Source organism: Diadema setosum, chromosome 11, assembly GCF_964275005.1.
Source record: "Diadema setosum chromosome 11, eeDiaSeto1, whole genome shotgun sequence".
Taxonomy (NCBI): Eukaryota; Metazoa; Echinodermata; class Echinoidea; order Diadematoida; family Diadematidae; genus Diadema; species Diadema setosum.
Window position 1 is genome coordinate 28,688,873 of NC_092695.1, and position 14,937 is coordinate 28,703,809.

The 14,937-nt window shown below is 37.5% G+C and overlaps 1 protein-coding gene across 1 annotated transcript in view; it reads right to left on the reverse strand.

The window, feature by feature from the left end:
- Positions 1-14,722, reverse strand: part of LOC140235534 (tripartite motif-containing protein 2-like) — an 88,232-nt gene extending 73,510 nt beyond the window's left edge. The window contains exon 1 of the mRNA XM_072315559.1: positions 14,547-14,722. The gene's annotated coding sequence lies outside the window, so the exon portion shown is untranslated. The remainder of the gene's footprint in view (positions 1-14,546) is intronic.
- Positions 14,723-14,937: the final 215 nt, after the last annotated feature.

The following is a 14,937-nucleotide window of genomic DNA, read 5'->3' on the forward strand; positions in this document are numbered from 1 at the left end:
ACTAGCCATTTGACAAGATTAGTGTAATGACAGCCTCTTACAAATCTACACAATCCATGCTTGATGGAAACAGACAGAAGACACTCCGTCACCCAAATTGAAAGGTTCTGATCATCAGAGTGGAAAGGCCAGAGTCCATAGTGATTATAGGACAGCACACTAGAACTTGTCACAAATATGTGCAAAATAAGCTTATTTCTTCTTTGTTTTTTTTTTGTTTTTTTTTTTGGTGCAAGAAATCTTCCAGGCTCACAGGATATATTACCACTATTGGTCCCATTGATAAGTGTGAGAGACAGAAGAGGATGTCATGAAAATATACAATGTAACCCTTGGTCTGCTTTTGTGGTAGCAGGTTGTATGAATTGTTGCACACCCGGTAATATTGTAGCTCAGAATGCACAGTCATCTTCTCGCAATTATGTCTCACAGCACAACATTTCTTTAAACATCAAATTGCTAGAGCACAGATATGCAATGATTGTCTTCATAAATACTTCAGTACTTGCTTGCAGGACATCAATATCACGATATCAATGTATTCATTTTTAAAACACTGTAACTTACATGCACATGTACGAATTGGGGGGCTTCCAAAATAAGAAGAAACTAGAAATGTCGCTTTGGCGACTGGTATGCCTCCGCCATAATGCATGATTTTCCCAATAGGTCTAGATAGTACATGTGGACAATGTGTGATTACATTTTCACAAAATTGGCAAAATATTGAAATGACAAGTTTGTCACAAATGTGTTGAATGTTCACCTTCCTTGACCTAGGTTTAATTGGATGAATAGGAGAGCATTTATCTAGGGATTTAAGGACTTTAACTTGACTTTGACACATTCATACATTTAGGCATTGAGTAATTTTCAAGGTATAGGTGTGGAGAAAAAGTGCAATTTCTGAATTGAATAGTAAATTGTTACCATTTTCATCTGGCCCTTGACCCTAAAATTCATAAGATAATCACTTTCAGGTAGAACATGCATAATATGTACTAAGTTTCAAGATAACTTGAGCCACTTCGAGATATGGAGGAAAAAGTTAGTTCAGCACTTTCACTTGATCTTTGACCTTTTGACCTTTGAGGCAAAAAAAGAAGAAAAAAAAAATTTTCCAGAGAATTTCTATTAGGTTACACATGCATACACCAAGTGTAAAAAAATAATAACCCTGCTGGCATTGCATAAATATGAGGGAAATAGTAAAATTTTGAAGTGTTGCACTTGACCTTTGACCCCTGACCTTTGACCCCATGAACCCTACATTCTTTAGATAATCACTTCCAGTCAGTACATGTATATACTATGTTCCATGAAGATACCTTGAACAATTTTCCAAGGCACGGAGAAAAAAAAAGAAGTTTTTATATTTTTACTTGACCTTTTGACCTTTGACCTCACAACCCAAACTTTCACCAGAGAATCTTAATTGGGTAATACATGTATACACTAAGTTTCAAGAAAATATCTTCAGGCATTCAATAGATATGGCGAAAATAGTGAAATTTCATGTATTTGACCCTGACCTTTTGACCTTTGACCTTTGACCTCATGATGCAAACTTTCACCAGAGAATCTTAATTGGGTAATACATGTATACACTAAGTTTCAAGAAAATATCTTCAGGCATTCAATAGATATGGTGGAAATAGTGAAATTTTATGTATTTGACCTTGACCTTTTGACCTTTGACCTTGAGCATGTGCACCCAAAAGTTGATAGGCACAACTTCACCCCCTAATACACATACATGCCAAGTTTCATTAGGATACCTCAACAGGTTTTGATAGTTACCTTGTCCACAAAATTCATTACGGACGGACAGAAGGACGGACGGACGGACGGACGGACGGAAGGACGGACGGACGGACGGACGGACGGACAACCCGAAAACATAATGCCTCCGGCACCACTTCGTGGCGGAGGCATAAAGATGATTCAATGGGTTATGCAATGAGTCAGGTGCATTGCTATGTCAGTAACTAAAGCCTAAAGGCATACTGAAGTCCCCAGCCCCCTCCCCTTCCCCTCCCCCTCTTCAGCAATAATGAAAATACATGTATGAGATTTCTACCATTTCCCAGATATATTATTTCGATGTGAAAGGAAAACAAACAGAGAAAGTGTGCTTGGGACAAATTATATATTATATATTTTGTTCCAAACATATTTTGTTCCAAGCACAGTTAAAAACTACAATGTATATTGTGGTATACAAACCATGTAGGCCTATCTTTCTCCTCTCGGCTCATTTGAAGTGCATAAAATTCAATATTAGAAACAGCCTCCTGTGATACAAAAACATCCCATCCTGATGACAGATGCTTTAAACACACATTCTGTACAGAAAGTGTTGAAATAGCCATGTTTTTAGCAGATGGCCTTGTTGACTGACATTCTGAGGTCAAAGGTCAAAGCACTTTGGCTGCTGGACATGCAGTAGGCAAGGGAGCAAATGCAGGGTCAGTGCAAGTACACTCTTATGAGGGAGGTGAGAAATCTATACCTCTCTCCTCCCTACACACCAGGATGGGATCTTGATGGCAAAATCAGATGGTGTGATTACCGAAATCGTCTGGCTCCCATGATGATGTAAACATACTGCATACCTTCTCAAGAAGGCAAAGGAGGCAAGCTTCAGACATTACAGGCCCATTCACATGCAAGAGTTAGGCCTAACATAGCTGGGCGGCACTGCAAAAATAAATCTTATTTGGCACTGTTTACAGAGTCAAAAAAAAAAAAAAAAAAAAAACGCATCAGGCTGCGAGCGAAGTACATTACTGTATACGCCATATATTTCGCAAGTCTAATTTTTTGTGAATTCAGGACTTCCCGGCGATTCAGCGAGCGGTACAGTTCACTATCGTGGAGTACAGTAGGCATACTAAATAAAAAAATGTCTGCATGCACGTCACATTCATGTTAGGATCAGAGTCAAATATTTTTGTGCGTCTTTAAATTCACAAATAGCACTTTGACTCATGAAATTTGAGAAAATAAAAACCTAACGAAATATTCAGCAAATACAGTAATTCTCTGAACAAAATGACCAAAGTGAGACCACAAACACCCTTTTGTGTGCACTTCATAAGGCAATGCAATCAAGGGTTTCCCAAAAAAATAAGATGGACTGATTTTTATGTTGCCATATGAACTGTGACAGTTAGTGATTTTTGTTTGTGTGTACCCACACATAAGGGCTGCATAGTGGACAAATATTTTTGTTTAGCTATAACTGGTCATTTTGGGAGTGTGTGTGAACAGGCCTTTACTTATCTTTTCCTATCCCAATACATGAATTAGGCCTACTTAATATGTCATTATTCATTCAATTCTCTTTTACTATTAAAACTAGGAAAGCTTGACCTGAGTCTTCACCAATAGCTGTCCTTTGGACAAAATTGATATAAAAAGCACATTTCTGGCCCTCATTGACAAACATCCCACACTAGGAGTGACTTAGACGCAGCATGACATATGCACAGTGCCTTGAAATGGCAACTGGTTGCATGATTTAACACTTTGGTCAGCTAAACAGGACATCAAATTCATATACTACACAAGAAGATAAAAAACAACAACAACAACACTAGATGTATTCCCAAACTGAAAGCTGACCTAGACAGAAACTTGCTGGTCCTCCAGAAAGGATAGTAATAGGCCCGTTCACAAACAACGAAAATCGAAATTTCAGTCGCGATCCAAATTTCGATTTTTTTTTTCGACCGTTCATACACAGGGAAAAATCGCACTTCGCAGCAAGGAAAGAACGATCAGTGGCCAAACTGCGCATGCGCGAATCTTGCATGACCGAAGACTGACCCCGCCGCAGTCCCAATAGAGTTTCGCACGCGCTACGAACGATGGGATTAAAAATACCGATTTCCGAATCTCGATCGCGCTCACACACACGACGCTTGGCAAAATAATCGCGATTATTCTGAAAAATCGCACTAATAGTGCGAGTTGGATCGCGATAAGGATCGCGGTAATTAGTGAAATTTTTCTGTCCACACTGGAAAAAATTTCGAAATTTTGATCGCGATAAGAAAATCGATTTTTAAATCGCACTTTTTCCCTTGTGTGTGAACGGGCCTAATACCAATAGCCCAATAAAAGCGAGGTGAACAACATGTGACTATATAATGCAGGCTGGTTCTGTCAAAAGTATGCTTGCTGTGGAGAATGTACAGTAGCCTTTAGGCCATACAAAGAGCCTATGCAGTGATCAGGTCATACCATATTTTTGTTTACTAAGGGATATTACATACTTTATTTCTCTCTTAATATTATATGATAATTACTCATGATAATGTACCAAAACTTCAAAAATAGCATCTGAAAATGGTACAGGCATTAACTTGAAGTACATAACGAGGATTTGACATATTATTTGGGTGTTCTTTTATTCCATTCTGAAAATCAATGGTTCACCAGATAAAAATTATATCATACAATGTATCAAACAGTTTTCACATCATATCATAGCATACTTACAACATACAATGTAAATGAATATAAATGGAACTAGTAGCTGCTTTGCAAAAAAAAAAAAAAAAAAAATTAGAGTGACAAGATACAATCTACGACTTACGTTCATTTTTCACTGCTAAATGCAGTTTCAGTTTAAATGTGGCTGACGCTATTCTGAAAAATACTGCGCTAATGTCCAGTCAATGTGTGATAGGGTTGTCAATTAGGGCTATGATGTAATAGATTCTGATCTATATTTTCAGATATTCTTTGACTTGACTGTCACATTATTAGTTCATTTGAATATTTGCTTAGTCTAAAAGAAATATAAAATCATGCACACACAAAGAAATATGTGACAGGAACCAAGCTAGGAATTAAGTGTTGACATGCAGTTTTTGAAATGCTATTACACACTTCATCTGAAGTTGGAATGGGTGTTTTGGTATTGGCTACACATTATTCTAAGAGCAACCCTTCTAAAGCCCCTCTTTTTCCTGTCTGAGACTACAGGGTACAAGCTAAAATTGAATCATATCTAAGAACGATAAATCTGGTCTATTTTCAGGCATTTTTAGCCTCCTGTGAGCCTATTATTATCAACACATGGTGCCTAAAGCCTACTGACATACAATGTACACTGTGATATGAATCATACATTTTTACACAGAGGATTGGCAGGCCACAAAAAAAAAGTATCTAGTGAACAAGAATGCTAGATTGACAAGTGATAACAATTAATGCCAGAAAGGATTTTAGAAAGTGTGCATATGCATACAAAGTTTTAAATACTGTTAAATCAATTTCACAATAAACCTGGAAGCCTGTTACAACAACTGACAGTCTGCTGTATAAACAAAGAAGGATACAAACACATACTGAACATGAAAAACCATGTCAAAAGGAAGGGTATGTGGTTATCAACCAATATCACACTTACATAAAACGTAAAGTATGAGTCTGAAATGTACCCTCAAGATGCTGATAACAAGGCATTTACTGAACACCAGAATTTATCCTCCTGTGGTTTCTTGAGCATCAAAGGGGGATTACCTGGTTCAAAGACAGGTTTTGATCCTCGGGAAGTGGAAGGAGATGAGATACGAACATGAGAACACTGCTCAACCTGGCCTGGGAAAACAGAGCGCTCCTAAGCCAAACATTGCCAGAAGGCAAGAAGGGTGGCTGATGGAAAATATGGAAAATAGAGACACAAAATCCCATTCAGCCATTTGACCCCACAGACTTCCTGGATCTTCAGTGAGCTCCAGTTAGTTGAAAAGATCAATATGGAGTCCCTGTCCACATAAGTAAACAGGCCCTAGACAAATGCCCATTTACAGATACCAACCCCAGGCATCTCTACACCTAGGTCCATAAAATTCACAGCAAAAATCCCAGCAACCAGTTACAGCAAATGAACACTGAAAAAAAGAAAGGAAATCAAGACATGTTGGTAAAAGTCAACTGATAAGCAACTGTGCCTAAAAACCATGCCAAACATAAAAAGATGAAGCACAGACCAGAGTGTAGTAATTCAAATTGCAATAAGTCTCTTCTGAGACACTTTGCAATGAGAAAGAGATTAAGTTTTTAACTCCCAATTGGCATTTAAAATCTGGCCACATGTATATACCACACCAAATGTGCACTTTCTGCAACATAGCCACAGTTGCATGCAGCCAGGCTAATACAATGACAAAGGCTCATACTATTTTAACTTTAAAAGTTTACTTGCTGCTTTTATTCATTGCAAATTGCATGGACAAATGTTCTGTGGTGACAAAAACTAATTATGCTATTTTGAACTTCACACATTTTTTTTTCTTGCCAACTTTACTTCACGCAAAGAGAATGGAAACTCGAGCATCACTCAAACATCCTGTTCATTTCGGGAAGAGCATAGAATGATTGTGAGTCAAAAACAATCCTTATTCAATTTCTCATTGATCAAAATTAAGAAATTTGAGACTTCTCTCTAGTGTTAGCTTTCCAGCAGTTTTGACAGTGAATAGGATTTTGTGGTCTTGTTTTTGTTTTTTGAAGATGAATTGAATAGATTGTTCAGCATGATCAAAAACTAATCAAGAATTTCTATTCACCACAAATTAAGTGAACTGTTATCAAAAGGGCATTAACAACTTCCTGTAAAAGCCAATACTGTAAAACGAGAAATGTTCGCGTGCATTTTAATTTCGCGAATTTCGCGAGCGCCAAGATTCGCGAAATTAAAATGCACGCGAAATTTCTTATCTACATTATATGCATTGAACGCAAGAGGCAATTCGCGAAAATTTCTTGCCGCGAAAAAGGCCGTCGGCTCCAATTCGCGAAAATTTCGTGCCGCGAATATTTCATGTTTTACAGTATTCCATACTGTGCAAAGAAGCCTAGATGTATACACAAAACATGTACACATAAATACATCTACATTAATCATGTACATACACATTGCATTTTTTATTGCGACATGCAAGACAATTTAGGTTATTATGGTTAAATTCGCAATCGAGTTTCATAGTGAGAAAAGGAGAAATTGGAATAACCTCTTATCAAGAAGCAAAGTTATCAGTTTCTCATCTTGCAGACAGTTTGTGCCTACAATGTACATACATTACATTTGTGTTTATGACAGGCAACAGTTTGGCATGTAAGTCCACAATAATTAAAGCCCCTGTGAAATATAAATAGCCTTTTGATCACTTTGGCCTTGCCTCCCAGTTGCTGAACTTTAAATGGATCCTGAACATCAACAAACCATTTGACAGCTTCCCTGTAATGCTATAGCTGTCATGTGACATCCTTGTTTTTCATTGGACGTCATTGTTTCAATACGTTGAGGACGAGCTGAATTTGCTATATTAAACAAGAATTTCCCTTGGACACCTGCCCGAGTATATTTGAGACACGTCTTCAATGTGTTAAGAAGTTTCGAATTCCCAACCGTCTCAGCAGGAGGGCTGCGATTGCTCCAAGCATCAACATTGGCATGACACAATAGCTATACAAGTGCTATTTTAAGCACTTGTAAGTTGTCTCAATGATGCACTTGTTTAAAAAATGGCTGAATAGATGAGATATGATGAAAATATCTCAGATTAGCCACCAAAGGCTGAAATGATGCAAGTTTATAAATCAGAACTGGCACAAATTGAATTTCACAGCAAAGATTTAAAACAAAAAGGACAAAAGTGTGTGGAGAACATGTATGGCTACGTTTGTAGGCAGTCACAAACAATTGATCAAAGATTTAAACATTCAAGGTTTGATAGGGAGTGACACAAAACTGCTGTTTCACTTCAATTGTGCATCGGTATGAAATTTCGTTTGTGGCCTACTACAGGCGATGTAACAACATATTAAAGGCATGGTACTGGTATATCAGTCTTTAATTTCATTTCCCTTGGTGGAAGTATCCTGATATTACATTGTAGGTCACATTCTTTCTATCATGCTTCGTCTATTGAATTAATGCGACAAGCACTTCAAGTGAATGTCAATTTCCCCAAATATGAAAGCCATGTGTGCCAGTGGAGGGTGATGGAAGGTAAGGAACATGACTAATTACTCAATGATGACACAACATGAAGGGTCTTAAAGGGTGTGTACAGTTGTGGTTGAGGTGAGGATTTAGCTTTTAACGTTGTGCGAGATATTCAGAAACCACTCTATGAGATGTCAAAGAGCATGCAATAATTCTAACGGGTATCAAAAGTTTATTTGATGAAAATCGGTTTGGAAATGACTGAGATATCCAAAAACAAGGCAAACAAAGAGATACTAATAAAAGGCGTGGCCTGTCGCCTTTTATTATAATTACTTTTTTGGATATCTCAGCCATTTGAAAACCAATTATCATCAAATAGACATTGAATCCTTCTTAAAATTACATGCTCTTTCATATTTCATAAGAGGTTTCTCATTATCTCACTTACAACTGTAGGAATGTTCAAAACATGAATCCCCACCTCAACCAGTACTGTACAGTCCCTTCAAAAGTAGTTTTTACATCATACAGAGTTGGAAAATCCACAAATTAACACACAGACATTTCTTTTACAACTTTGTAATATTCAGTTCATGAGATATAAATGTGACATTGCCATCAACCCAGAAATGTCAGACACATGGAAGACAATCTACACATTTAAACTATTTAAAAGAAAAAAATTGATATTCATTTCTCACAGCCAATAAAGAAACTAGAATTGGGGGACTTGGCAAAAATGTTACAGAATGATAATATTGTCAAGTGCCCAGAATGTTATAATGCACACGAGTGCGTAAGATATATCACATGGCTTACGTGCCTTCACATCATTTTTTCAGGCACATGACAATATACTCATGGTACATGTGTAGATATATCTGCAATGGCAACACAAGATCATCTTCACATTAAATTACTTGGATATTTGGAAGAGGTATAGCAAAAAAAGAGAGACAAGTTCCTCTAGGGAGATTTCCCTTTGCTACCAACCAGTCATCAGGACTGATTCTGGTAATCACAACTGTCAGAGTCACAATCTAATCAGGAAGTCTTTTAACTGGAGGAAGTGTTCAAAGATCAAAAAAGGGAACCTAATAAAATTTGCAAAAGGACAGGAGACAGATCAATTCATTTTGTCTCAAGCCACACACACACACTGTATACACACACACAAAAAAAAAAAATGAGACAAAACAAAAATCAGTCATGCACAATATGACAATTATGAATACAGCCCATAATTGAATTCTACAAACTTTGACAGGCATCTGCAATTAAGCTCAACTCAAGTGACCTGGTTTTACATTATATCTGTTATGTGTGGACAATCAAGAGGCCTCCACATTTCCCAAACAATTCATGTATGCCATGAATGACCTTGACAATGTAATCATGCATCCCTGATCTCTACTCATGACTCACACAAAGCATTCCTACTGAGAGTGAGAAAGAGAGCGAGATAAAGAGAGGAATAGATAATGAGATAGACAGACAAACAGGCAGACAGACAGACAGACAAACAGAGGTAAAGAGAGAGAATGGGAGAGCTGAGCCTGAGAGCCGTTAAAGGGATAGTACAGTATTGGTGCAGATGAGAATTGGGCTTTTAACTTTTTGCGAGATACCAAGAAAACACTTATGATATAGTACAGAGCATACCATTTAAAGAGGAATTCAAAGTTTATTTGATGAAAATCGGGTTCGGAATGACTGAAACATCCAAAAACAAAGTAAAACAAAGCGATGTAATAAAGTGTGGGTCCCACACTTTATTAGAATCGCTCTTTTTTTGGATATAAATCTCAGCCATTTCAAAACCAATTTTCATCAAATAAACGTTGAATTCCTCATAGAATTACATGCTCTTTCATATTTCATAAGAGGTTTCTCATTATTTCACCGAAAAATGTTAGAAACCTGAAATTAGGTCTCAACCAAAACTACACAATCCCTTTAAAGAGAGAAACCGACTGACAGACAAACAGACAAACAAAGACAGGGAGAAAGAGAAGGAGAGGGAGATAAACAGACAGAGGAAAAATCAGCTTCCAAAACTGAATTCACAGCTGGGTTTGACTCATTTGATTACCATTTTTTTTCACTCTCTGATACCACCAAACAGGTCAAGAACTTCCTTTGCATAGCCCTGATTATATTCTGCATGCTTGAAATGTGGGTCACAGACAAATCTCTATTAAAGGGATAGTGAAGTTTTGGTTAAGACCTAATTTCACATTTCTAACATTTTTTGTGAGATAATGAGAAACCTCTAATGATTATGAAAGAACATGTAATTCCCAGAGGAATTCACCATTTATTTGATGAAAATTGGTTTTGAAATGGCTAAGATATCCAAAACAGAGGGATCCTAATAAAAGGTAGGACCCACCTTTTACTATGATCGCTTTGTTTTACCTTGTTTTTAGGTGTCTCAGCCATTCAAAAACCAATTTTCATCAAATAAACTTTGAATTCCTCTTAGAATGGTATGCTCTGTAGTATTTTGTAAGTGGTTTCTTGGTATCTCGCAAAAAGTTCAAAGCCCAGTCCTCATCTCCACCAATACCATACTATCCCTTTAATTGTCCTGTGGCAGTCCTACCTATCAAGCATGCAATGCAAGAAATGTCGTTACATCTTTTCACATGCCTTGTATGTTACAGTTTTTCCTCCATAGCACTGACTGCCAAAGGTAATGCAGAGACAATACAGATGAAGTCCCTGGAGATATCAAAATTTGTAATTCAAAGCACTCAGATCAGGATAGATGTATGTGTTCTATGAAGTACTTTTCATTTCGTCATTTTCTAATCCTTCCGCATGTTTCAGAAAACTCAAATGACACAGTACCCAGATAACGTTACACTGTGTTGTATGTCTATGGGTGTATGCCAACAGGAATAACATCAGAGATACCTGATACGACCATGTAACATGATTCATGGAGTACAAGTTGACATTGCTGTATATATGATCCATATTATGTTATACAATACTATAATTAGAGAACTGTCATAATTATTGTATAATGTTCCGTAAGTGGGCTGATGGTATTGCACCATATAATTATAATTTATGTTATTACTGTCTTCCTTGCTATGTTATTTCAATTCACATATGCTGTACTATAGTCACTGTTCAATGACCTGTAGACATTAGCAAAGAATGGTACTCATCTACAAAATCATTATCATTGTGCTTTTCTGTTTGTTGCAACTGATTGACAAATTGCCCTGCATCGACGTAAATAAGCACTGAATTGACCAGTGTTGTAGTAGTAGCCATGATAAAAAATCATGGGCGTACATACTCGAGCGGGATTCGAACCCACGACCTCCTGATCACCGGACAGGCGTCATCTCCACTAGACCACTGAGCTTTCGCCCGACAGCAAGTGTTGGTTCTAATCCTTATAGCATTTCTGTTTGTTTTTGTACCTTTTTTTTGGGGGGGGGGGGTGTACTAATCTGAGAACTTTCTCAAGTTATCTGTTATGTATAGTACGTATGTCATATGTTGTGTTTAATTTCATATCATCATGATTATGCACCAAAAACATTAAATAGAATAATTCATATGCATACCACAATCATCACTTCAAGGCAGTAGCTTGCTGTGGTCTCTGATGACAAGTCTATCACACACAGTCAAAAGCAAAACCCAATTTATCTCCATCTCATAAGCTGTTTAGACTACAATTGAAGTTTCCTCAATGAAATAGATTTAAATTGTGCATGCCACAAATTTATCGGACCACAAAAACAATTGTGCTGTGTTTTGTTTTGTTGTGACAGACGCATGGGGTGCAGTAAACACAAACAACTCCTGGTATTTCATATGTGGGGACAGGCTTGACCAACTTTGCACAAAAGAAGTCCCCTGTTTATGGTGCTTTAACCTGGCCCATTAGAAGACGAAAGTGTGAATCTGGTATTTAAAGAATTTTTATGGTGGTCGATTCCGCTACTGTGTCCAACATACAGTTTTGCATCTCTCCTGCATAGCACACATTACACTGTTTTACACTACATTCTTACTGCAAGAGGCCCTACACTATATTACAGGAAGTCTAAAAAATTCACCTTTAGTCACTAGGTATCACATGAGATAAGACAGAGCGCTACAAACTTATTTGCCAGTGTTGAAAGTACATGTACATAGTCCTCACCTGCCGGCCCATTCAAATAAATTTTGGTAATATGTTTTGTAATGCCCTGAACTAAATGCTACAGTCTACATTATACATACTATTTGGTTTTAAAACACTATAAGTATAACCCATGTCAGCCATTGGGGGGGGGAGGGAAGGGGGGCTTCCAAAATAAGAAGAAAAGATGATTCAATGGGTTATGCAATGAGTCAGGTGCATTGGTATGTCAGTGCATAAATCAGCTATTGTTTAGGCACACTAAAGCCCCCTCCACCACACCACCCCCTTGGGGCTGAAATATAAATTAACATAAAAAACATCCAAACCAAAAAGGTCTATTTACACAAAGGATATTTCAAGGGACAACTTATCAATTCAAGAAGTTTCTCTCTTGGGTGGCGACTCTGACAAGAAGAGATCATATTTATTCATGATATTTGAATAACCATTGTATTGACATAAATGCTCTACTACACTGCACTTGTGTAAACAAACATCAAAAACTTTTTTTTCCCCTGTTACATATACTGGGCATTAACATAATTGACAGATCATTGTGAAGTCCTGACCAACAAAACTTATTTGTGGGGAAAGTTGGCTTGAGTGTTCACCTTATCTTAAACAACAACAGTCCATCTCATTTGGACATAAAATATTATTATAAATAACTCAGAGTATGGTAACATCTACAGGGGAGAAATAATTGTGTCATGACATTTTAGATTAGACACTTTTAGTCAGACACTCTTAACTTTGTTTATCCCTTGACTTACACATTCCAGACCAGAGGATTTGTAGGAAGTAGAGGGAATATAGCACGGGTCATTTCTAAATGTCATCTGCCACATAGTTCTTGCATGACATATTAGAACTTGGCTAGTCTACCACCTCAGACCCCTCAAGCTAAAGGAAGCATAAACTCTCCACACAGCATATCATACTGCATTCTCTGCAACTTGAGCTCTTCAAACTAGTATAAAGAAAAAATGTATGCTGCTTCTTCGCCTCTCCTTCCTTTTATCACTTCTATTGGGGGAAACAGAGCCAATTTACAGATTTTCCTGAGAGACCAAGAAAATGGTGGCCCCTATACAAAAAAAAAATGTATTACAAAATACATATATTTACAGAAGAAAACACTAAATCTAGATACCAAACTGAAAGACTCTCAAACTAAATTCTTGAGATAGAGAGGGAAGAGAGAAAATTGAATGTATCAGATAGGGCCTTGCAGTTCATGCCATAAAAACAGAAAGAGATAGGGATGAATATTAGTGAGTCAGAGAAAGATCCAGCTACTTTTTTTTTTTCTTTTTTACAAGAAAAATCCCACTTCCATTGCTGATGGCAAGGCTTAGTTTATATCACTAAAGTTATTTAAATGCTTTGAATCATGACACATGAACCAGATTCAGTCACAGTGCATGTCGCATGGCACAGTGGTGCAACAGGAGTGCTTATTGAATTGCTTACAGCTGATTGGCTAAAAGAGATACAATTCCAGTATTCAATCAGCTGAGGCACATGGCAGTCATCTCCAGCATTGAGCATTGTCTAATTTTGCTGCAGCTTGCTTAGGATATCAGTTTATCAGCCAGTACCTTGTGGTTTCTTTCTTTCTTTATTTGTTTATGACAAATTTCTGTCTGGGAAAAAAAAAAATGGTGGAATTGCTGAATCACATGTGAATTTCAACTCAATTTTGATTTCTACAAAAAACAAATTTGCTTCAGCAAACATTCATTGACAAGAACCATTTTCAATTATACTTCTTTCTCACAATATTGAGAGCGAGATTCTCTCGACCTAATATTTTTAAGTTTCTGAATAATATAGGCCTATGCCTATTAAATTTCTGAAACTATCATCTTTCAAACCAATACTAGTTATTCATTCTTTTATATAAAAAAGGCAAAATACAGGGTTAGATTATTAATGCAAGAGATCACTCCATTCCTCTTTAAATATCTCTCCTTCTTGCCCTTCTCTCCGTCCTCTGACTCTGTTTCTTTTTTTTTTTTTTTTAAATACCAGCATCATGCTCTGACTTCATGTGCAGTCAATACTGAATTACTGGTCGATAACAAATGGGCACCACTGCACCAGAGGTTTTCAGTGAGTCAAACCAAGAAGGTACATCATGTACTAGGCCTAGGCTCGCAAGTACATCCTTGATCCTTGGTCATACCTCCTTGGTCAAACCAATACCTCCTTGGTCAAACTGTCAAACTCGACACTCCAAACGCCATGCATGATGACACGCGCACTTTCCCCATTGAGCACCGGTTAAATAGTTTATGACATGATATATATCACATCAGAGGTTAAAGGGTTTACACGCACATTTATAAATAAATATCCTTACTATCCTTACAGGGGCAAAATGTGGATATGTTTTACCGTTAAAAATAGAAGTGAACTTACAATGACACGGTACGGTGCAGAGGAAAAGGAGATAATTCCAAAGTATTCCTCAAAAGGTAAATCGTCCGTCCCCTCGGATTACACTGCATCTTATGTTTGCATGCATCCGCACCGAGTTTGAGGTATCCGACTGAGCCCGCGCCGCATCAAACCCACGAATGAAAACACGTCGCAGCCTACTTCCTCCCAACAACTTTATTCGCCAGGCAGGGTCATAATTCAACTGCAGCACATTGAACCACGACGTTTAGGAGGAGAACTTGGTAGGCGAGCACGTCCAGTGTATGTGTGTTGTGTGTACCATGTGGATGTGTGTGTTTACCAGAGCAGACAGCAAGTTTGAGGGTTGAAGGGGGAAGTCACACGCTGCAGCAGTCCCCCGTCCAAAATG